General features: G+C 43.3%; 1 protein-coding gene across 1 annotated transcript in view; it reads right to left on the reverse strand.

Annotated features, from left to right (window-relative positions):
* The window catches only part of DLG1 (discs large MAGUK scaffold protein 1), a 653,463-nt gene that overhangs the window by 391,598 nt on the left and 237,468 nt on the right, over positions 1 to 24,397 (reverse strand). The window lies entirely within an intron of this gene.

Below are 24,397 nucleotides of genomic sequence, written 5' to 3' on the forward strand. Positions count from 1 at the left end.
AGGTGAAAACATTTACATGATAAAAATCACAGCCAGTCAACTCTGGACAGTTTACGATAACCATGGCAACCCCTAGAGATGACCAAATAGGGTTTACACTGGGTGGTGCTTTGACTCTGAGAAATCACCCTCCCCCACACACTCCCCCCCTGCTCCCCCAAACCTCTTTTCTGAAATTCTATGCATATTCTACTCGTTATTAATGGACCCCATTTCTGTATCTCTATAACCTAGAAACACTCACTCTAGAATTTGTCCTCACTCTGTCTTCTCACTTTCAATAAGCTGCCTTTAGGCACTAGAACAATGCGATTCTCTCTAGCTATGCTGGCACTTGGATTCTTAAGTGTATACTTAACTCTAGTAAACCACCTTCTGTGCTTTATTTCTCTGACTCACTCTTGAATTCTTTCCTGTGACAAAGTCAAGAACCTGGACCCCGGGGTAGAATGAATAGCTTCAGCTCTCACCAGGCTTTTCCTACAACACAACAGCTAAAGAGCGAGACAGGTGTGTGTGTGTGTGTGTGTGTGTGTGTGTGTGTGTGTGTGTGTGTGTGTGTGTGTGTGACTCAATTCACTCCAACAGGAAATAGCAAAAAGATAATGTCTAAGTCCCTAGTTATCCTGAAAGGCTGCATGCTCTGAACTGCCCTGACACCCTTCCAGCCTTCACATCTAGGTCACATCTTGGTAAGATTCGACAAAGGCAAATCTCCAAGAGTTATCTGTGTATTTATTCAGACTGTGCTCTCACTGGTACCCAAGGGCATCCCAGTTCACATGGAAAGAAACACATACTTACCAAAACCACAGACAGGACTAACAAACAGAAAGCCCCAGAAGTGTGCTTGCAGAATCAGATTTCCCTCTTCCAAAAACTAGACAAAACCAGCTTTGGGGAAGCAAGAGGAGGCAGTGGGAACAGATAGTAGGAGCAAGACACCCCAGTTCTTGGAGTGGGGGAAGTGCAGGGACAAGAAAGGAGCAGCCAGGAGCACATTCGATGTGGAAACCCCACCCCCTCTGGTAAGATCAGCAACTCCCAATGGTGGCTTTGGGGACCAGTAGAGGGCATAGGGCCAAGGGAAAATTTCATCCCTGAACACAGTGGGGTAGAAATGCCTATACTGGAGCAGTACGTTAGAGTGTTGGAAATGCTCTCCTCTAATGCAGGTCCTTCCAACAGAACGTTTCTTCAGAAAAACCTGCAACCAATTTAGCAAAAATCCTCAACTTATCAGCCACAACGAATTTAATTTTTCAGGTACATGAAATATCTCTTCTTAGGGTGAACTCTTTTTAGGAGGAAGAGATTAACCTAAGAAGTAGAAAATAAAGCAGAAATAGATCACAAAGAGTTAAAAACAAATCGGCTCTTTTTTTCCCCAAAACAACCAAACAGTAACAGCTTCCAGGAACTCAGCTGGAGTCCACCCAGACAAGCACAATCCAGTCTGTCACGCTACACAGCAGGGACAATGGCTGTTCAGAAAGATGCCCCCTGTACACTGAGGTCCTCAAAGGAAGGGTTCAGGTCACTTCCCCGGCAGAAGCTCTCTTTCCTCTGCATTATAGTGAAGTGGAGCCAAACGGTATTTATAACTTAACCACATGCTCCTTGAAATTGTTTTTTCCAAGAATTCTGACAGTCTTTGGAGAAAGATGACACTGATATAATTGATGTGCTGAGCCTTCAAAAATGAGTTGGTTTTGGACACTAATCATGGTGGTATCTTGTAGATGTTGGACAGGAATGGTGCATTCTAGTGGCTCTTAACAGGAAATATTTAGTCAAGTCTAGAGACATGTTGTTTGTGACCCTGAGAAGTATGAGGGAGGGGGAATATTACTAGGATCTTGTACTCAGACACCACGGGTACACCAATGTACACCCCAATGTATAAATGTCCCAACAAAGAACCCCAGAATAGTATTAGGATGAGAAATCCACGTTCCTGGTGGTGCACAAAGAAAATGTGCAAATGAAATGAAGACGAGTTGTTGGGAGTTTAGTTTGTTTTCTTTTTGTTTGGGGTCTGCACCAGAGGTGCTTCGGGTTTACTCAGTTCTACACTCAAGAATCACTCCTGACAAGAATTGGTGGACCATTTGAAGTACCTGGTATAGAACCTGGCTCAGCTGTATACAAAGCAAGACCCTCCTGCGATACTCCTCTTCCTTGCCCTGGCCTAGTTAAGCTATTCAGAGTCACAGGCTCAAGATCAGAAGATGGTCCAATGAGACATCCCTGGGGCTGGTTTGGCCTTATTCAAGCTCTTAGGATGACTGCATGGCCAAAAGTCAGGGTACTGTCATCTTCATACAAACACATGATCTAGATTTTTGACTGCTCTTTGATGGTAACAGGAATCCTCAGCTGAGGAGCTTGAGGAGCTGTACCCCAAGACTTGAGACTGAGTTCCAAGGTAAGGTTACTACAGGTCTTCCTTGGATAGGAACTGAACAGCTGCTGGTGAAACTGCCTCTTCCAGTTTTCAGTCTTCTGAAAAACAGTTCACTCCTTTGGATGCCTGACTATCATCAAGAAAGTCTGACTTCAGCCTGGGGCCAGAGTTCACTTAAAAAGATTGCATTACTTGACTCTAATCCAAATATTACGTTTACAATTCACAGTCAGGAATTCCCTGATCTGTGAACAGAGGAAATTATTTTGAGAAGCCAACTAATCCATGAGTGCCTGGGGGTTAAAACATCAATGTGGTTTGTTCTAGTCCAGCGCCAGGGTTTGTCAGAGTAGTAACAGGATGTGGCAATTAATAAAATGTAAACAACTTAGAGGATAGTCATTATGCATACTACCTCTTGTCAATATATATTTCCTTAGTCAACAAATATTAAAAGTATAAAAGTCTTATCATATGGAAGTGGGACTGGAGCTGAGTTGTTGACAAAGAGGACTTACACAAAGAAAAAGGAGGACTTGAGATACATTGGTTTTGTGGTCACACCTGTGTTCAGGGATCGCTCCTGAACTAACTATATATATATATATATATATACGTAACTATATGTAGTGTTGGAGTTGAACCCAAGTCAGCCAAGTGCATGGCAAGAGACTTACTAAACAAGCTTGAGCTCAAACTCTTCAGCCCTTTTTATATATTTTTTTAGTTTTTGTTTATTTGTTTGAACATCCAACAATGTTCAGAGATCATTCCTGCTCTTTGCTCAGGAATCACTCCTGGCAGACTTCAGTAGTGTCAGAGATTGCACCTGGGTTGGCCACCTGCAAGCCATTTATCCTACCCACTGTACTGTCTTCCCAGCCTCCATCTTTAGTTTTTGAGCAGGCACAAGTCCTCCTGAGTTGTCATCACCCCCTTCCCATGAATCTGCTCACTTATTCTTTCTCCAGGAGCATACTATAGAAAGCATGCTTAACTCTTGCATCTTGGCAATCTCTGAAACATTTCTCATCTACTCTCTCATTAGTTCATTAGCTCAGGGTTTGGGGTTTGATTCAAAGTGAGAACTGCCTTTGGCCAAGCAGGATCCCAGCCTTAGACTCATGACGCAGAATTCTTTCCAATCTTCTTGTACTAAAATCTCTCTGGAGGGGCCCCATCCACGACATACCAAACTCCATTCAGAGTAACAAGCTGGTGAAGAGTGCTAAGAAGCCCTAAGAGTTTTGATGAACACATCATTTCACACAGTTGTAGCCTCGTTTGTTTATGAGAATTACATAAAGGTAAAGAAATGAGAAAGTAATGGGAAAAGGTCCTTATTTATTTGCCAGGGCAACCTATGTTTACCTGGCGGGTTATATTTGGTACAACTTCCTGACATTACCCTTGAGGATTCCAGTGAGCTTGGGCTCCTCAGAATCCTACTTTCTAAATCTGAAATATAAAAATTGTTGAACAAGATCAGATATGTGTTGATTGTTTTATCTTAGGCAATCTATTCATCTAAACCTATGAGTTCTATCAGCTACATCAAAGAAAAGACTGGCTAGTCACAGGAGTCTCAAACTCAGCCTGTGGGCCGTTTGTGGCCTTCTGTACAACATTTTGTGGCCCTGCCCTACAGGAAATTTTTTTGTTTTGTTTTAGTTGATTGGGTCACACCCCCCAATGTTCAAGGCTTACTACTGACTTTGCACTCAAGGATCACCCCGATAATTTACCCCCAGGTAAATTGAGTTTGAGACCCCTGGTAGAATAAAAGAATGTTACCTTGGCTCTAGAGCTGTTCATTTGCACATTCATTTATTTTCAGGCATTCAATCAATAATGATCAAATATAAGGCCCCACACTAAACTCTACAGAGTTTAGAAAATAGTTAAAAGTCTCTTAATATGTTGATGCTGTGTACCACCAGTGACTCACACTTGAATATATTTAATTAACACAAGTTGCTGCACGGTGTCAATGCATTGAACAGAAACTCATTCAACTAAAGAAATAAAAAAAAAATGACAAGAGGGCCTGGAGAGATAGCACAGTGGCATTTGCCTTGCAAGCAGCTGATCCAGGACCAAAGGTGGTTGGTTGGAATCCCGGTGTCCCATATGGTCCCCGTGCCTGCCAGGAGCTATTTCTGAGCAGACAGCCAGGAGTAACCCCTGAGCACCGATGGGTGTGGCCCAAAAACCAAAACAAACAAAAAAAAGACAAGAAACTCATTATCATGGACTTACAATCGATGCTTTAAACCACTTTTGATGAAAAGTTAAGGACTCTTCTATTGGAATGTAAAACATGCAGACTGAAAAAATGTCCACAACGACTCAGAAATTCTCTGAATTATAAAAAGGCATTCAAATTACTATAGTGTCTAGAGAAAACTAGTGATGGAATTCTTTCTTGCAGTACCTTGAAATGAAAATCTAAAAATCTCATCATGAAAATCCAAAAGCCTGTTCCCAGCACAACTCTCTCAAGGGCAGGGGGGAAAAAAGCTGTTAGATTTAATCTAGAATCAGATATTGACTTCTGTCCATTCAGGGAATTTCTTCCTGTCTTAAAAATTTTTTTATATAGTAGAATTCCATTATTCATATAATATCATTTCACTAGATCAAAAAGTAACTACATGTTTATTTGTAAGAGGAAAAGGGGATTGATTTGGCAAATGGAAACCATTGAATTCTAGATGGATAGTTTCACCTTCACTGTTCCATGGGTGATGACAAAATTAGTCAGAAAATTACACAAGTCTGTGACAGGGAAGAGAAAATGACTTGCTGTGTCCATATAGCATGGATAGGTGGATGGAGATGGGGGGGGGGTCAGGGGTGGGGGCTGTAGAAAGCTCAGTTAACACATTTGTTCTGTTTCTGAGCATCACTAGCTGTTTCAGAGTCTGTGACTGTACCCCAGCAGGGCACTGAGGTGGCTGAGATGAGTCTTTTCCACAGGATGCTTGTAGAATATCTAGACTCACTGCATTAGTGACTATGCAGCTCCGGCCCTATGTAATTAGAACCCAAAGCAGTCAGCCTAGAGGTTATGGGAACAACCTGAATGAAAGGGCTCTCACCCTCAGCCTGGATTCTTGGGGGCAAAAGGACTGCCTGAACAGAAGTCTCTAAAGTGATTTCTACCACTGACTTATTTGTTTTTGGTCCACACCCACTGATGCTCAGGGTTGACTCCTGGCTCTGCATTCAGGAATTACTCCTGGGAGTGTTTAGGGAACCATATGAGATGCTGAGGATTGAACCCAGGTGAGCTATGTGCACGGAAAGTATCCTACCCACTGTGCTATCTCTCTGGCCCTCCACCACTGCCATTTTATAGCTGTTTCTAAAGAGAAAAAAATTTTAGAATCACACAATGGGCAGAAAATACTTCAGAGAAAAACCAGAACACAAGTAGACACCATGAGACTGCGCTGCGCCTCTTGATTCAGGCGCCTCAGAAAGGATGAACTAGGTAGGCACTGGAGTTGGCAACATCTTCCTCCCAGGTTTGTTCAGCTTCTTAGGGATCCTCTAGGATCTGCCCACTCTGCCCTCTAGCTATATTAGCTGTTGGGCCAGGGTTCACTTGATAGCTGCACTCCTTTTGGTTATGTTGGATTACAAAACTGAGTAATTGCCATTTAAAGGAGGAACTAATGGTGAACATATTCATCTGTGTTTTTGTTCATTTGGATGGCAATTAATTTGCTCCAAAATTAGCAATAAAAATGACTATGTGATTCAATCAAGTGGAAATGATGGCAGGAAACCCCTCATCTTTTTGACCCAGCTTCCAACGCCAAATTGCTTTTACCCTGCAGCCTTTGGTTGTCTCTGGAGAAGGTTCTTTTCAGGGCGATGGAGTGTTCTAGACCTGGCTATGAGTCCAGCTCTAAGACTAGAAAGAAAAGTCCAATCTGTGTGAGGCTTGCTGTTATGACAGGGCACAGGCAGGCATTGCTGCACAGTCTCTGGGAGGAGTTCTCTGAAAGTGTTGGAAACCAGGGCAGACACACGTTACTCTGATGATGTGAGCAGGAATTCACCAACAGGGCCCTTGGGCAGCATGCAGTTAGCAGATACGTTGTTTCCGCTGTTGTTTAAATCTTTGGCCTTGTTTCCAATGTTGAAAAATCAGGATATTTTACATATATATTTAGATCTCAGATGGCTTAAAAAAAAAAAAAAACGAGGGGCCGGAGAGATAGCATGGAGGTAAGGCGTTTGCCTCTCATGCAGGAGGTCATCGGTTCGAATCCCGGCGTCCCATATATGGTCCTCCCGTGCCTGCCAGGAACAATTTCTGAGCCTGGAGCCAGGAATAACCCCTGAGCACTGCCGGGTGTGACCCAAAAACCACAAAAAAAAAAAAAAAAACGGGATTAGGGTTAGCACTGCTTCTTTATTCCTATTGAAGCTCTTCCATTATTGGGAGGCTCCCAAGCAGTGCTCAGGAGGTCTGGAGTCGTCACAGGTGATTTTTGACCAACTGGGTCAGCAGTTCAACCCCAGGGCCCGAGGAAGTGCTATTTATTGCTTGATAGTCTTGGTTGGGACCACCATGCTGGTGCTGGGGACTTCCAGGGTCACACTAGGGAATGCTCAAGGGCTTCCAAGGCTAAAAAGAGACCATGTGGTGCCTGGAATAGATGTTATAGAACATGCTCTAGAATTTGTAACATTTTCACTCTCAAGGCAGAGTCACAGTCCAAATATAACCCCCACCCCCAAACCAACCTTCTCTCCTCACCCATACTCCAAATTACCAATAGCTTCTTTGGAGGAAGGTTTTCTCCAGACTGCAGGTTGAACTGCTAGTTCCTGAGCGAAGACAGCCAGCAGCAGCAGCAGCAGGCAATTCATCCTGGGCAATTCACTTGGCTGGAAGAGGGACCTTTTTTTGAGACACGAATATCAATATGCAGCTGCTTGGTGAAAACGCTGTCTCTCACAGTCAGAGAAATCTGCTTGCCTTGAGCTAGCCTCCAGTTCCTTGTTAAGAGCTAATTTTAGAGCTAATTTGGGTTCCATTAGTACACGGTTCCGTTGCAAATCTGACATTAACGTTGGCGCTTAAGGAGTAACAAAGGCAGGAAAGCCTTTTACTCTAACTGCAACAATGCACGCACATATGGTGTCATTTTTCAAGGAACAGATTTTTGTCTTTCATGCCATTTTAGAACTGTTTCCCTCTCAAATTACCAGCCCTAATTTAATGCAGAACATGTCTGGATGTCACTGCAGAGATCTAGTTAAGCCGAGAGAGCTGGCAGGTCCCACAATTTTGCAAAAATAATGTTAATTTGCACACTACAATGCCCAATCCAGCCCGTGGTTGGGTTGGGTATAGGAGTTAACACAGCCAGTGTGGTGCTCTTTTGCTTGGGGAGATGAATCTCTGAGCCTCCTCTTAGAGTTGGCACCAAGCAGAATTCCAGTTTGGTGCTAGTGAGAAGGGAGGCAATCAGCGGCATGATCTCTGCCCAAAGGAGCAGGCTGGTCTTCATCCTATGCCCTGAAATAAAACCAGGACGAAGCTCACACAGCCCCAAGGGAGAAGAGTCCTGGGCATTTCTCACTCTATTCCCTGGTTGGCTGACTTCTTTCCTGCCCAAGTGCTTGCACAGAACTGAATGTCCAGTAGGGACGATGGTGGTGAGAACACAAGACCAGCTTGTTCCTTTGAACTCTGTGCACCATGGGCTAACTGTTTCTGTTCCCAGTGCTTCCATCGCCACATACACCAAACACAGGAAACCTGACTGTCCCTGAGATATAAGTAGGATAGCAGGGAAGAGTCATTTGCATTTTATCTAACATGTTTTGTAGAAGCTACATTTTTGTTCTGTTCCGTGAACATCACAACATCCTGTGAGCAGAGGAGACATTCCTGGCTTCTACAGGGGAAATTCTGACTCAGAGAGGCCAGGGAACTTGCCCAAGGTCACAAAGCTGGTAAGAGGAAAAGCTGAGACTCAATTCAGTTGGCCTCAGTTCCAGATCACAACCATCAACCACTGTCAACAGACCGAATGAGAAACTCAGCTTGAGCCTAGAATCCTATTACCAGGGACCCTCTGAGAGGGCAGAGAGCAGTGCCTAAGGGGCCACGGTTCAAAGATTTTCCAGGTGGAACAGTTGCATGATTGCACAGTGATTATGGAGAGTATGTTCTGGCTTGCAGATCAGGCAGGGTCCTGAATGAGTACCCCAGATGGTACTAGGAAAAGCAAGAAAACCGGTTCTTGTTTTGGCTCTGTCTCAAGATGCTATGTGACCTTGAACAAGTCACATGGCTTCTCAGAGGCTCTGTTCTCAAGTTCTGGACATGCTGTTCTCCAGAGGAACTTCCCTTGGGATATTCTGCTTCTGTGACAACAGGTTCAAGGCCAGAGCCAAGGAGCATAGCAGCAGGTGTAAGGCCTCAGCTCAGCAACCAGACTCTATACCCAAGTCTGCATACTGGGAAAAATTAAAATGTTTCAGGATGTTCAAAAGCAAGGTGAATAGAGAAAGCACTGGTTTAATTTCAGGAACTGACTAGGCAAATGCTAAATTGTCATCATCAGAAAATCAAATCCTCCAAGAGGAAGTTAATAAGTGATAAGTAGGGGCCAGAGAGATAGCACAGTGGTAGGGCGTTTGCCTTGCATGTGGCCAGTCCAGGACAAACTGTGGTTCGAATCCTGGAATCCCATATGGTCCTCCGAGCTGCCAGGAGTGATTTCTGAGCACAGAGCCAGGAGTAACTCCTGAGCACCACCAGGTGTGACCTAAAAAAAAAAAAAGTGAGAAGTAGCCACAACAGAGAACAAGAGAGGGAGGGTAGCACTGCAGTCAATTAACAAACCCAGGCCTATTTCTCTTCAACCAAGAGTAATAGGTGTGGGTGTGGGTGGGAGGTGTGGGTATGGGTGTGGGTTGGCACAGACAGGACAGTGGAATCAACTTAGGTTCAATTCCCGGCACCACATGCTCTCCTGAGTATTGCTGGGTGCAGTCCTGGAAACTCTGTCAGGAAAAATGGATCCTATTCACATAAATGAAATATCTGTATTCCTACCATTCCAGAAAACAAAGAACTCCTGTTTGGGTCAGGGAAGCCTCTGAACTTGACAGGCAGGTCTTTTGAACTCAATTCCACTTCAAGTCCTGAGCATTCATTGAAAACATTAGGTTGACTTCCCTCAGTCAGTCACATTTTGTTATGATGGTTCTCAGTGTAATTATTTATGTCACTGCACCCCATCACTCTCTGTGGTGAGCTTCATGTCGTGAGCTGGACTTTCCAGTCTTCTTTTGTCTCTGAGAATCATTACACAAATTTCTTTTATTTTTGTCAAAAACCCATAGATGAGTGAGACCATTCTGTGTCTATCTCTCTCCCTCTGACTTATTTCCCTGAATGAGAGAAGTAGAAAGCCTGTCTAGAGTACAGGCCAGTGTGGGGTGGGGAGGAGGGACACTTGGGACATTGGTGATAGGATTGTTGCACTGGTGAAGGGTTTTTATATATATAATGCTAAACAATAAATGTTGTACCTAAATAAATAAATAAATAAATAAATAACAATAAAACAAGAGATAGAAAAAATAAAGAGGACACAGCCTGAAGCACTCAGGAGCTATTCCTGACATGCACTGGAGGAGTATACCTGGAGATACTTAGGGGAAAATGCAGTGCCAGGGATGAGTCCTCCTGCCTCAAAGCCTGGACACCAGTTCTGAGACTTTCTTCCCATCATTCATCTGTGCTGTGAACAATCACCCAAGTCTGCTTCTCCAATGTTCACTGACAGACCCCATCACTATTGACACAGCTCAAAGCTCTTACCAGCTGTGGCATGTCAGGGAGAACTCTCACCAAGAGTCAGCATCTAGGGCTGCAGAGGCAATGTCGATCTGGAAGGCATTAGGCCAAAGGCCGGTACTGGAGCAGTGAAGCTCTTTCAGGTCAAGTTAATGGGGATCTAGGAAGTGATCCACTGCACAACACCCAACAGTTGGGGCCATTCACAAACCATCCTCCAGATGGGCACCTAGAAAACTCAAAGGCTTTGCCTGGAAGGTGATAGATGAGAGTGCAGATATTGGTGCAAACAGGCTACAGTGACTCTTCATCCATGGTTTATACAACTGACCTGCTTTCTGCCTCTACCTGGTCACGAGCCCTTTCTATATGCTTGTGGGAAGACACATTGGACAGAACCTGAATGAATGAACAATCCAGAACAAGGAAGGGATCCAGGCAAGTCCTTCTAATGCCAGGAGATAAGTGGCTTAACCACTCAAAGAAATAACATTGGCATTGGTACCTTCTCTTTGACATGGAAAAAGGGGAGATGATCCTTTTGAAAACTTCTAGATCTTGTGTGTGTATGTGTGGTGTGTGTGTGTGTGTATTGAGGACACATCTGGTGATGCTCAGGAGCTACTCTATATAAGGTATCTGGGGGACCATGTGATGCAGGATTGATCCTGAGGTTTTCACATACCAAGTCTGTGCTCCAAACCATAGAGTCTTCTCTCTACTGCCTTCTTAGATGCTCAGCACCAATTCTGCTCTAAGGGGGTTTCTGAGGCTTTGTGTACTAGCACTGGACTGTGTGTATATGTGTACGAGTGTATTTTAGAATTATGCAAGGGAGTAATGAAAGGAACATTTTTCCCAAAATAGTTTCCATGTTCATGTACACAGACTTTGGTTTCAAAATGTATACTGGAACTGGAGCGATAGTACATCAGGGTTGGGTTTTTGCCTTCCACATGGCCAACCCAGGTTTGAACCCTAACATAGGGTCTTTCAAGCACCTCCAAGAATAAGACCCCTGAATGCAGAGCCAGAAGTAACCCCTGAGCAACACCAAAACACAAAACAAAAGTATATATACTGGTGACTGGTGATTGGGAGTTGATTTGGTGGTGGTGGTGTTGAAATAGCAAATGCCTAAAAATCAGCTATCTATAACTTTGTAAACAGTGATTCTTGAATTAAATCCAAATTTTAAAGATAAAAAAAAGCATTAGGTTGAACTGAATTAGTTCTCTCAACTTCACAGAGTTTGGTTTATTGGAGCAAAATATGGGAACATAGAAACCAAAATAAGAGTAAATGAATAAATCAACCAAGGACTAGTGTAGGTGGCAGGGGATCTTGAGACAATGGTGGAGGGAAGCTGAACCCTGGTGACGGGTGTAAAGTTGGAACATTGGATGCATGAGATGAAACCCTATTGTGAATGGTATTGTATACTACAGTGCCTCAAATGACTTAAAAAAGTCAAATGGGGGCCCGGAGAGATAGCACAGCGGCGTTTGCCTTGCAAGCAGCCAATCTAGGACCAAAGGTGGTTGGTTCGAATCCCGGTGTCCCATATGGTCCCCCGCGCCTGCCAGGAGCTATTTCTGAGCAGATAGCCAGAAGTAACCCCTGAGCAACGCCGGGTGTGGCCCAAAAAAAAAAAAAAAAAAAAAAAGTCAAATGGGATGAGAGTACTGAGGAAAGTTTCCAGAAAGTGATGAGGAGCAGTTAATTCTATGTCATGGGCATCTGGAGTATTTGCACAGTGAAGTGGCATCTGAACAGGACCTAGAAGATGAGTGGAACTTTTAAGGCTATTAAAAGTTATAAATATTTTGGTTATAGTTTTGAGGTTACATCAGTGATCTCAGGGCCCATACGTGGCTGTGCTCTGGGGGGACCATGTATGGTATCAGGTGCCATTTTTCTCAGCCAGAGCTACCTAACCTCTGTCCCCTTGCTTAACATATACAGATTTTAGATGGTCAGAGATCAAAGCTCTAAACCTATGAAGAAAAAAATATGATGTCATGGGAATAGCTTAGCATTGAAACCTTAGCTCAGCATTGAAAATTACTGGGGTGGGGCTGGAGCAACAGTGCAGTGAGGAAGGTGCTTGCCTTGTATACTGCCGACCTGGCTTTGATCCCTGGGTTCAATTCCATATGGTCTCCTGAGCCTGCCAGTAGTGATTCCTGAACTCAGAACCAGAAGTGGGCTCTGAGCACAGCCAGATATCACAGAGAGAGAGAGAGAGAGAGAGAGAGAAGAGAAGAGAAGAGAAGAGAAGAGAAGAGAAGAGAAGAGAAGAGAAGAGAAGAGAAGAGAAGAGAAGAGAAGAGAAGAAAAGAAAAAAGACTGAGACGGGGAGGAATCTTAAAGGTTGGGGCATATGATATGCATATAGGAGCAACAGATTTGAACCCTGGCACCATATGGTCCTATGTAGCCCCCAAAGAAAACAAAACTTAATTTCTGTGTATCTTCAACTAAATAATATATCTTCTCTTCTTTAGACTTCTTTATCATCTTCTTAGGCAAGGTGGTATATGAATGAGCTTATGAGAGATGAAATGCTGGTTCATAGTATAATATATATACATATATATATATATATATACTGATGTGGGATTCCTTTAAAAGTGACATTCAGGAGTGTTTGATCCATGGGAATCATTGATCATGGGTATCCTTAGAGAAATTGCAGTTAAATCTGTACAATGCTTTGCGGAGTATTGCCATTTTAATGATGTAATCCTCCCAATTTTTTTCAATTTTCTTTTTTTTTTAACTTTATTAATTGATTGATTGGTTATTGGGCCACACCAGCAGCACTCAGGGCTTACTCCTGACTCTGCAGTCAGAAATTGCCCCTGGCAGTCTGGGGACCATATGGGATTCGGGAATTAAACCAAGTCACCCTACTGCTGTGCTATCTCTCCAGCACCCCCCTTTTTTTAAATTTTCACAGAAAATTTATTACATACATAAGCTACAAATACAAAATAAAATAGTTATGAAAGATGCATCTGAAATAAGTTATAAAAGTTCAATAAAAATAAATATATAGGGGCCGGAGAGAAAGCATAGAAATAGGCATTTGCCTTTCGTGTAGAAGGTCAGTGGTTCAAATCCCGGCATCTCATATAGTCCCCTGTGCCTGCCAGGGGTGATTTCTGAGCATAGAGCCAGGAATATATATATATATATGTATATGTATATGTATATATATATATGTATATATATTTTTTGTGTGTGTGTGAGACATATTCAAATGTTTTCATTGATTGGCCTTGTATTGCACATTATCTAAGATAGTATTCCAAGATAGAATCTGAAATTTATTTGGAACAATAAACACTCACAAAAAACTAAAGCAACCCTTAGGAAAAAGAAGATAGGAGGTTTCACTTTTCCCAACTTTATATTGTACTACAAAGCAATAGTCATTAAAACAGTGTGGTACTGGAATAAAGACAGATCCTCAGATTAGTGGAATAGACTTAAGTATTCAGCAAATGTTCTCCAGATATACAATATTTTGTAAAGGGGCAGGAATTGCAAAATGGAGCAAGGAAAGCCTCTTCAACAAGTGGTGCTGGGATAATTGGCCAGCCACATGCAAAAAAGAGAACTTGGGCCTCCATTTAACACCATGCACAAAGGTCAAATCTAAATAGATTAAAGATCTTAATATCAGACCCAGAACTATAAGATATATAGAAGAGGGGCCGGAGAGATAGCATGGAGGTAGGGCATTTGCCTTGCATGCAGAAGGATGGTGGTTTGAATCCCGGTATCCCATATGGTCCCCTGAGCCTGCCAGGAATGATTTCTGAGCATAGAGCCAGAAATAATTTCTAAGCGCTACCGGGTATGACCCAAAAAACAAAAAATAAATAAATAAAAAGATATATAAAAGAACTCATAGGCAAAACATTCCTGACATTAAGACTAAAGGCATTTTCAAAGAGGAAAGAGCACTGTCCAAAAAAGTAGAAGCAGGGATAAACAAATGGGACTATATTAAGCTGCACTTCAAAGGAAATAGTGCCTAGGATACAAAGGCCATCCACAGAATGGGAGAAACTATTCACCCAATATCCATCAGATAAGGGGCTAATATGTAAGATATACAAGGTACTGACAGAACTTTACAAGAAAAAAAAATCTAACCCCATCAAAAAATGGGAAGAAGAAATGAACAGATACTTCCTCAAAGAAAAAATACTAATGGCCAAAAGACACATGAAAAAATGCTCCACATCTTTAATCATCTGGGAGATGCAAATCAAAACAACAATGAGGTACCATCTCATGCCACAGAGACTGGCATACATCACAAAGAACAAGAACAATCAGTGCTGGCAGGGATGTGGAGAGAAAGGAACTCTCCTTCACTGCATCTAGTCCAATCTTCATGGAAAACAATATGGAGATTCCTCAAAAAACTGGAAATTGAGCTCCCAGATGATCCAGCTATACCACTCCTAGGGATAAACCCCAGCAACACAAAAATACAGTTAAAAAATGTCTTCCTCACACCAATATTCATTGCAGTGCTATTTACAATAGCCAGACTCTGGAAACAACCAAGATGCCCTTCAACAGATGAATGACTAAAGAAACTGTGGTACATATACACAATGGAATATTTTGCAGCCATCAGGAGAGATGAAGTCATAAAATTTTCCTATACATGAATGAACATGGAAACTATTATGCTGAGTAAAAATGAGTCACAGGGAGAGAGATAGACACAGAATAGTCTCACTCATCTGTGGAATTTAAGAAAAATAAAAGAAAGTATGGTAATATCCAGAGACAATAGAGATGAGGACTGGAAGGACCGACCCACAATATGAAGCTTACCACAAAGAGTGGTGAGTGTAGTTAGAAAAATAACTCCAGGCCTGGAGAGATAGCACAGTGGCGTTTGCCTTGCAAGCAGCCGATCCAGGACCAAAGGTGGTTGGTTCGAATCCCGGTGTCCCATATGGTCCCCTGTGCCTGCCAGGAGCTATTTCTGAGCAGACAGCCAGGAGTAACCCCTGAGCACTGCCGGGTGTGACCCAAAAACCAAAAAAAAAAAAAAAAAAAAAAAAAAAGAAAAGAAAGAAAGAAAAATAACTCCACTAACAACTACCTTGACAATGGTTGTGAGTGAGTGAGTGAGTGAGAGAGTGAGTGAGTGAGTGAGTGAGTGAGTGAGTGAGTGAGTGAGTGAAATAGAATGCCTGTCTATTTGATGCAGGGAGTGGGAAGGAGTGAGTGGGGGGCATTGGTGGTAGAAATGGGAAAGTTTCACTTGTGAAGGGGGTGTTCTTTTTTATAACTGAAACCCAACTACTCAAACATTCTTGTAATCATGGTATTTAAATAAAGATAAAAAATAAAGATGTCATTAAGAAGAAAGTTATTATTAAAAAACTCAGCTGCTAATATTTACCAGGTATTCTTCACATGTATGTTAAATGAAATATCTATGTCACCTGCCTTCAAACTGCTCACAAAGCCTTTCAGCTATGGGAAGCATAAGTGTAAATGCTTTAAGCTTACTAAAAATAAAGATTTTAAGAATCTTCTGTCTCCAGGAAGAGTTGTAGATGTAATTGCAGATGTATAAAGGTTCATTGAATTATCAACAACCAAGGAAAAATTGAAACCCAAAGCACACTATATTAGATTAACTGAAATTATAACTGAAAGAAACATATTTCTTATTAAATAAAAGAGACTTTTAAGTGAGACAAATATCAAGTGTTCTACTGATATCTATAAATCAGTTTTTAAGATGAAGAATTTGTTATCAACATTGCTTGCTTTTTTCTGGTACTGCTTAGCAGGACAAATTTCATAAACTCATAACCTTTTGTGTTGGCAGAAATAGATCCATCTTCCCTGATGATCTTTACAGGTAGAGTTTGAAATGAACAGATTTCAGCAGGCAGCAGCTTGTATTTTGTCTTTTTCTGTCCAGAACTTCATGAAGTGGTTTCAAACAAACCATGCTCAAACACACATGCTTCTTGGTATTGTCTATCTCTCAAATTAAAGAAAAAGAAAGTGGCCCAGAGAGATAGCACAGAGGTGTTTGCCTTGCAAACAGCCGATTCAGGACCTAAGGTGGTTGGTTCGAATCCCGGTGTCCCATATGGTCCCCCGTGCCTGCCAGGAGCTATTTCTGAGCAGACAGCCAGGAGTAACCCCTGAGCACCGCCGGGTGTGGCCCAAAAACCAAAAGAAAAAAAGAAAAAAAAAGAAAAAAAAAAAAGAAAAAGAAAGACTCCCAAATAAAAAAGAAGAAAACTCTATAAGATATAAATGGGCAATATCCATTTAGTTTAGGAAAAGTACAGGAACAGCTACACAAAAGAGAGGGCTTTATTGACAATGAAATCACTTAAATTAGGATGAATATCCATCAACATGGGCTGGAAGACAGCTTCAAAAAGAGAAAGTAAGAGAACTGGTTTTATGTCCAGCAGAGAGACATCTCAGTATATATGTATCCTAGTATTTTCTCAGGAAACTCATCTATATTCATGAGGGATAATAACAAGTATGCACAATTGAGAACATACATCACAGGTATAAAAGGAGGCAGAGAAACATCATTGGGGGTGTGTATTTTAATACAGTAATGAAAAGCAAGGAGGCTAGAAGTTGAAATGGGCTCTGCTGTGCATACTCCACTGGCTGATACTATCCAGCGTTTGTCACATCCTCCAAATGATAAGACTAAGTCATGTCCTTTTTAGCTTTCTTAATCCCAGAAAGTTCTAAATTTTTGAGAGAAAGAGAAGAAGCAAGGCTGCAAAAAGTATTGATCATAGTGTACAGCTTACTTGCTGCTACAAGAGTCCCACTGACTGGGCAGTTCATGCAACAGAGATCCATGTTCTCCTCTCAGAAAACTAGACATTCACAATTGAGGTGTTCAACAGAATTGGTTCCCATGGAAACCTTCCTCCTTGACTTACAGTGGACTATCTTCTTCTCATGGTCTCTCTGTCCAGATTTCCTTTTCTTATTCCCCTGATGGTTGTCTTAGGGCTCACCCATAGACCTAATTTTACCTTTGTTGAATTTTCAAAAGTTCTTGTTGGGTTTTTTTTTTGTTATGTTTCTTTTTTATGTCTTCTTCCAGCAGAACCACACAACTTGAATCATCTTGTTATGCCTGTTTTTGAGGGGGAAGAAAATCAAAATGAATGATAATAAAAAAATAAAATAAAATGAATGTTACCAGAACCAAACAGTCATATAATCATTGGGTGGAAATAAAAATGATCAGACTTAAACACCAAACCCAAAGTCAACAACAACAGAATTGATACCCCACCTACAACAAGCTATATTCAGAGGGGAACAGTTACGTTAGCACTCTGGGGGGCAAAGGAGGGAAATATGGGACACATGCTGGGGAAAGGGGTGGAGGGAGGACAGTCCTGGTGGTGGGAATGGCCCTATTTCATTGTCACTATGTACCTTAAATATTACTGTGAAAGATTTGTTATTCACTTTTGATCACAATAAAAATTATTAAAATAAAAATGTCTTAACCTGCAAACAGACCTATGATTCAAAGTTATCTCAAGTTAAAACTCCAACATATGAGGTTGTGGTGTGGTATTGAAAGCTCAAATTACAAGAAGATGACAACAAAGAAGCCACAGTATAATGGGTAGGGCATTTGCCTTCCATGTGGCTGCCTGGGGTTTGATCCCCAACACCACATATGGTCCCCTAAGCCTGCCAGGAATGATCCCTGAACACAGAGCTAGGAAAAAGCTCTTAACACAGCTGAATGTAGTCTTCCCCCCACAAAAAAAATTAAAAAATAAGAGGAAGGGGCCAGGCGGTGGCGCTAAAGGTAAGGTGCCTGCCTTGCCTGCGCTAGCCTCGGACGGACCGCGGTTCGATTCTCCCGGCGTCCCATATGGTTCCCCCAAGCCAGGAGCGACTTCTGAGCGCATAGCCAGGAGTAACCCCTGAGCATTACCGGGTGTGGCCCAAAAACCAAAAAAAAAAAAAAATAAGAGGAAACAATATGTGAACATCATATATTGATGTGACAACAACAGAACATCAAGAAGACAAAGATGTTTGGGATCTTCTGTTCAAAGGGCAGAGGATCTGGTCTTCTGGGTTTTGACCTCCTTGGAGACCCAGTGGTCCTGGTAAACTCACACATTGCACAGTGCTGCATATTTTAGTGAAGGTAGCCCCCAGAGGATGGGCTATGGGAGAAGACTTGGGGGCTTATCTTTCAGTGCCAATGTCAGCTGGGCTGGTATCTGAATAGCAGTTGCTGGCACAGTGGGAAGGAATGACAGGAAGGGGGTAAGGGGAGGTGGTGCAGGGAGCCAGACAGTTTCTGCAGGACTCATGTAACTTCTCCCCTGACAATTCTCCCCTCTACCCACCCAGTTTGGCAATCAGAGCACAGATACTGTATCCCTAGAGCTCACCTCCCCTTCTCTCCAAGTCTGATCTGAAGCAGGCAGAAAACCTAAGATGGAATTGTTGGAGACAGAAAATACTGACTAGAAGTAAAAGACTGACCTTGCTGATTGCTAAAGAAACCTTCACAGAACAACAAGTGTATTCAAAGGCAAGAACACCTACCCTGAAGTTGAGATGGGCTGGGCCCTCCAGCCAGAACATTTCCTGATTTCCCTGTAGGAACAGTGCTCCTGCTTTGAGATATGCTCCAAAGGGCCAGTAATTTCTCACATGTGTCCCTCCCTGACAGATGCAAGCTGAAACAGGAGCCGAAGACGGGGTGTGGAGATGGAGGAGTATCTTAGGTTTTAGGGTAATAAACTAGTGTCATCTCGAAACTAAACTGCCAGAACAGCCACTAGAGTTAAGTGCCAGCATGTCCATGGGCTCTTTTCTTGAGTTCCCTTGCTCTGCAGCGGAGAACAGCAGATTTTATAGACAAGAAATCTCGTGAGACAGTGAGGCAGGTCAGGTAACAGGCTTCCCCAAGATGCACCCTATAAGCGTGGCAAGGAATTGGAGAAATAGCACAGTCGGTAAGGAGTTTACCTTGTACATGACTGACCTGAGTTTAATCCCTAGCACCCCATAAGGTCCACTGCCAGGAGTGATCACTGAACACAGAGCCAGGAATAAGCTTTAAGCACAGCTGGGTGTGACCCCAATAAAAACAAATAACAACAAAAACAGCTAGGAAGCTGGCCTTGCCCTGTGTGCAAGGCCACAGGTTAGCAAGTGTTATAAGCCTTACCATCTCACCTGAATTCTGTACCTTTGGCACCTTGAGACCCCTAGAAGGACAGCACACAGATGACCTTAACAACAGAGAAGGAGCCTTGTGTATGTCATGACACAGTTACACTTTGTCTCTGGTGCAAATGTCAGGACCCAGATTCTAGGCTAAGGTGACCTGAGCCAGCTTGGGCTGGATTAGCAATGTCGTGGCCTGACCTGAACTGCTACATGGAGAGGGACTCAATTCCAGTCCTGCAGAGAAAGGAAAAAGAGGATGTGGACAGTCCTCACAGACCTGAAGGAATTGTCAGTGGCCCATGGGGCCTTTCTCTCTTTACTATGCTCTTGCCTCAATCTGGTCTCCTTCCAACCTGGTCTAGCCTGAAGCAGCCACTGCTGCAGGAGACTTAAAGCAGAGAACAGCAACCCTGACTCCATCCCTATGGGTTCTGAGATTTGCCGTTTCTCCCTGTCACATCACATACTTTTTGCATGCTTTTTGATTCCCTTATTGACTCCCCATTTCTGGGAGAGAAGAGAAGAAAGGCCTCCTCTGCTGCAGAAATCTGAAGCCCCCTGGAGCAATGAATTAGCTAAACCCTGTATTGTGCTTTGGAAACTGACTTGGGCCACTCACTGCCTAACCTGGGCATTTCTTTCCAAAGGGTCTGCTGGATATTTGGAAACTTTTTTTTTTTTTTCATTTTCTCAGGGTTTTGGAAAAGAGTACTAATGTGTTTTTAGAAAACTGTGGTTTCTCTTTAGGGGTTTGGTACTTCTGGGAGGTAAGGGGAAATCAGATTAAGCACCAATCCAGTTCATTCAGACAGTTACAGAAACACTGTCAGTCTGAAATCTGGGAACCCCTCTTCACTGGCTCATCCTCACAACAATCGAGTTATTTGGCCTTTTTTCTCTCCCTTTTTTAATTGCAATTCATTTCTTCCCTAAACCCTTTCTAAAAGGCTATTGATTCCCCTCCCCCCCACCCCCCCACTGAAGGGCCATTAATAATGTGGTTTCTCAGAAGTCCCTTTCATGCCTTATCTTTGTCTGGGCTTTCATTTGCTTGCTAAGATCCTTTAGGGACCCACCTCCCCAAAAGCAAGTGAGCTGCTCAAAAACGTGTTTTTAGGGGTCACTTGCCATTCCCGAGCCACACCCCAACCTTGATAAGAGGGTGAGCTGCCTGATAAGGCCCCTTTGCTGCCTGCCCCCTCAGCACCTCAACTCACATGGCTGTGACCACAGAAACCTGCTAAAAATTATGAAGAGCTGAGGCCACTGGCACCCCGAGGAATGTCCCTGAACTGGAGGATTCAGTGTCCCTATGACTCTTTGACCTCTCCAAAGGTCACATGTCCAGCACCAGTCCTCATTGGGGTGACCAACTACCTCTCCTTGAGGCTCAGTAACCATCAGGGTTCTTCCCCTGCCACAACACCTAAGACGCTTCATGTGTGGTGTGTTGCTACTTTCTGTGGATCAGAGGACCCCTATATGCCCTGTGAGCTCCATGCCTGCCATGAAAGATGCCCATCAGTGGAGATGTTCTTTGCTCTCCCCACTTCAGCCTGACAAGAGTGTGGCGGATGCTATGAACATTTCAGTGTTTTCCGGAATAAGATAATTATATTCAATGGTGGCCAGTTCTACTACTGCCTCTCCCTGTCCATCACTCTCTGATCCCTTCATCTCTTCCTTGTAATAGTTATCTTTGGTGAATTTGGAATACTTGAGCCTTTACTGCAGCTTAAGACCCCTAAATTCCCACATCTAAAGCACCTGACAGGCCAGGACTCTCCCTGCTCACTCCAGCAGCAGTACTGTCCCTGCTGAGATGAGCTGTGCCCACAAGAACCTCAAATCCCCCCACCAACATCACTCCATTCTGCAGCTCAGAATTGGCAGAGCCAATTCTAAATCCCATTCTTCCTGGGATTGGCTCAATTTATTTTATAATAATTTACTTCCTTCTCAGGATTGGTTCAGAACATTGTATGTGCAACTTAATCCCTTCCCAGAATTGGCTACACATTTCCACCTCCCAGAATTAATTAATCTGCAGAAAGTAGAAACTTCTGACTTTAAACAGTCCAGAGATAGACAATAAAAGACTCCCTAAAACTGTGCTAAACACCTCTCTCTTCTCACTCTCTCTCACTCTCACCCTCTTGTAATAAACTTGCTCCTTCCTCAACTATCTTGTTTTTCTTTCTTTTTTTCTTTCTTTCTTTTTTTTTTTTTTTTAGTTTTTGGGTCACACCCAGCAGTGCTCAGGGGTTCCTCCTGGCTCTATGCTCAGAAATTGCTTTTGGCAGGCTCGGGGAACCATATAGGATACCGGGATTCGAACCACCATCCTTCTGCATGCAAGGCAAACACCTTATCTGCATGCTATCTCTCCAGCCCCTTATCTTGTTTTTCTAGTAAATCCTTTGACTACCCCATCATTGAAAGGTCATCATTGAGGTCTGGGTTTGAACTCATCTCCCCACTGAGGGAACCCAGGTAACAAACCTGCATGAAGAAGTAGTTCGTGTGTGTGTGTGTGTGTGTGTGTGTGTGTGTGTGTGTGTGTGTGTGTGTGTGTGTGCGCGCGCACACACACACCACCCAGGGACTCATACCTGCAAAAACATGCATTCCATATGGTGCTGCCTTCCCAGTCCAGTCACCGGTGTTCTAGAGGACACTAAGAGGAGGAACCATCAGAACTCAGAGAAAGGACACTCATGATCAGGACTCAAGGGCAGTAGGATCAGGGTAGGGTAAAGCCATCCAGATTTTCAGAGAGAAATGGGAAGTCAACCAGCTCACTGGCCTCCTTTCCCTTCTGCCTTTTGTATCAACCCAAATGTCTTTCTGCCTGGCCCTGCTCTGACATGCTTTTTTTCTTCATTCTTACATTCGCTTCCCAAGGTGTTCAGTCCCAGAAAAAACACCTGCTTCTCTGAAGGAGGTAGCCTGATTTATAAATGAGCCTCCAACAAAGAAAGATGAGCCGGGAGAAGAGGAAAAACAGGTAAACAGGTGGATGTTTCTCTGACATCCCAGGATGTGGCCAATATTTCTTTCTCTTGGATCCTGCTTTGAACCCTGTGCCTGCCAGCACCCTAAGTACCGCTTTCTAGCTGTTCCAGGCTTCTCCCTTCTTTCTTCCTCCTTTCTGTTCCAATCCTATATGTTCTTTAAGACTCATTACAAAGTGCTTGTTCCTCCAGAAAGTCGTCCCAGATCTTCCAACTGGAGGCACATGAGTACTCAGCCCTCAGAACCTCTCTCTTCTTAATCTGCTTACTTCTGATCACAAGTGTCTCCTTGGCAGAACTCAACTATTCTCTTCTAGGAGACGAGAAAGGAGCCTGCATGTTGGTCAGGAAATAATGAGAGGCAGGAGGAAACAGGGGAAGGAGACTATGGATTCAGATTAGTGTCTTCTAAGCCTGGGATATGGCTGGATCCATGGCATGTCTGCTTTGCTTTCTTCTAGGTTGCCACAGAGAATCTTAAATGTGTGACTCTAAGGTGAGGTCAGTCTCCTGCCTTTCTGTGTCCAGAATCCTTAGCTTACTTCTGAGTATGTGTAGACTAAGGTTGCTTGGAAACATGGCAAAAATGGGTCCCAGGCACCTGGAGGAGAGTAAGAAGTCTATGCTGGAGACCGGAACCCTGCAACTATGCTCTCTCCTAGGTCCTTCTACTGACCAAACTTCCTGCTCTTTCACCTGGTCTCCAATGAGTCCCACCTCCACTCTTAAACCTGCAGCAAGCAGATACATTCAGATAATAGGCTTGTACATGAGGGACCCGCAAATAAATGTACCACCTTACTGAAGATAGACCATCTCCTTTCTCCCAGAGTGCTTGAGGAGGAAGGAGATGTGACCTTGCAGGGAGGGCTTTCTCCTGAATGCATCACTGAGGCTCACTGTGACTCCAGATAGTTGATTGACCCGCTGAGTGCCCACTTGGTGCATCCCTCAGAGTTGCTGAATATAGTGTAAGATGCCCAGAGAAATAGGAATTTCAGGTTTGCAAAGGATCGATAGTTAGAGTAAGCATCTCCCATGTAGCATATGGAGCATGCACATTCTGAACTTTATTTGTTGTTTATTCTAAACTTCAATATTTTTTGAGCCACACCTGGCAGTGTTCAGGGCTTACTCTTGACTGCACCCAGGGATCACACCTGGCATGACTTGGGGGAACCAAACGTATGGGTTGCCAGAGGTTGGACCTAGGTCAGTCACATGGAAGGCGAGAGCCCTCTCTACTAAACTTTAGCTCTTGCTCCTCTTCAAATCTAACTGGCTAGCTCTTAATTTTTTTGTTTTGTACAGTACCCTTCTCAAGGCATCTGGTATTCCTTAGAGTCTGATAGCGTCATTCATTGGTGGTACAGTGTTGTGATAGCTACCTTCCTTGGAATCCATCTCTGGCAGTGATGGTGCTCCCTCTGGGTCATGAAGCTCAGATAAAGTAGAAACTTGAGTTTTCCTTTTGTCTCTTTCCTTTAAAATATTTGCAGCTAAGAAAAAAAAATGCCCATCCCCACCCTCTATTTTTTTGGAAGGGGGATTACTTTAAAGGGTTAGGGAGACATCTCTGATAGCTGGGCACATGCTTTGCATGCAGAGGTCACAGACTAATTCCCTGCACCTCATCTTCCCCTGGGCCTTGCTGGGGATGGCCATCTGAATCCAGACCTAGAAGTTGCTCCTGTGCACCACTGGATGTGGCCCCCAGACCAAATATGTCTTCAAAACTGCTCACGATGCAAAGATGTCCTCACTTTCTAGAATGCAGCATTGTCTCACCCACAGAGCACATTGCAAGCAGCAGACCATACTGTGCTTCAGCCAGGAGACTGCAGTCTGGAGAGGTCAGTTATGTCGCTTTGTCCAGTCCCAAGAACGGGC

Source organism: Suncus etruscus, chromosome 6 (assembly GCF_024139225.1).
Source record: "Suncus etruscus isolate mSunEtr1 chromosome 6, mSunEtr1.pri.cur, whole genome shotgun sequence".
Lineage (NCBI taxonomy): Eukaryota > Metazoa > Chordata > Mammalia > Eulipotyphla > Soricidae > Suncus > Suncus etruscus.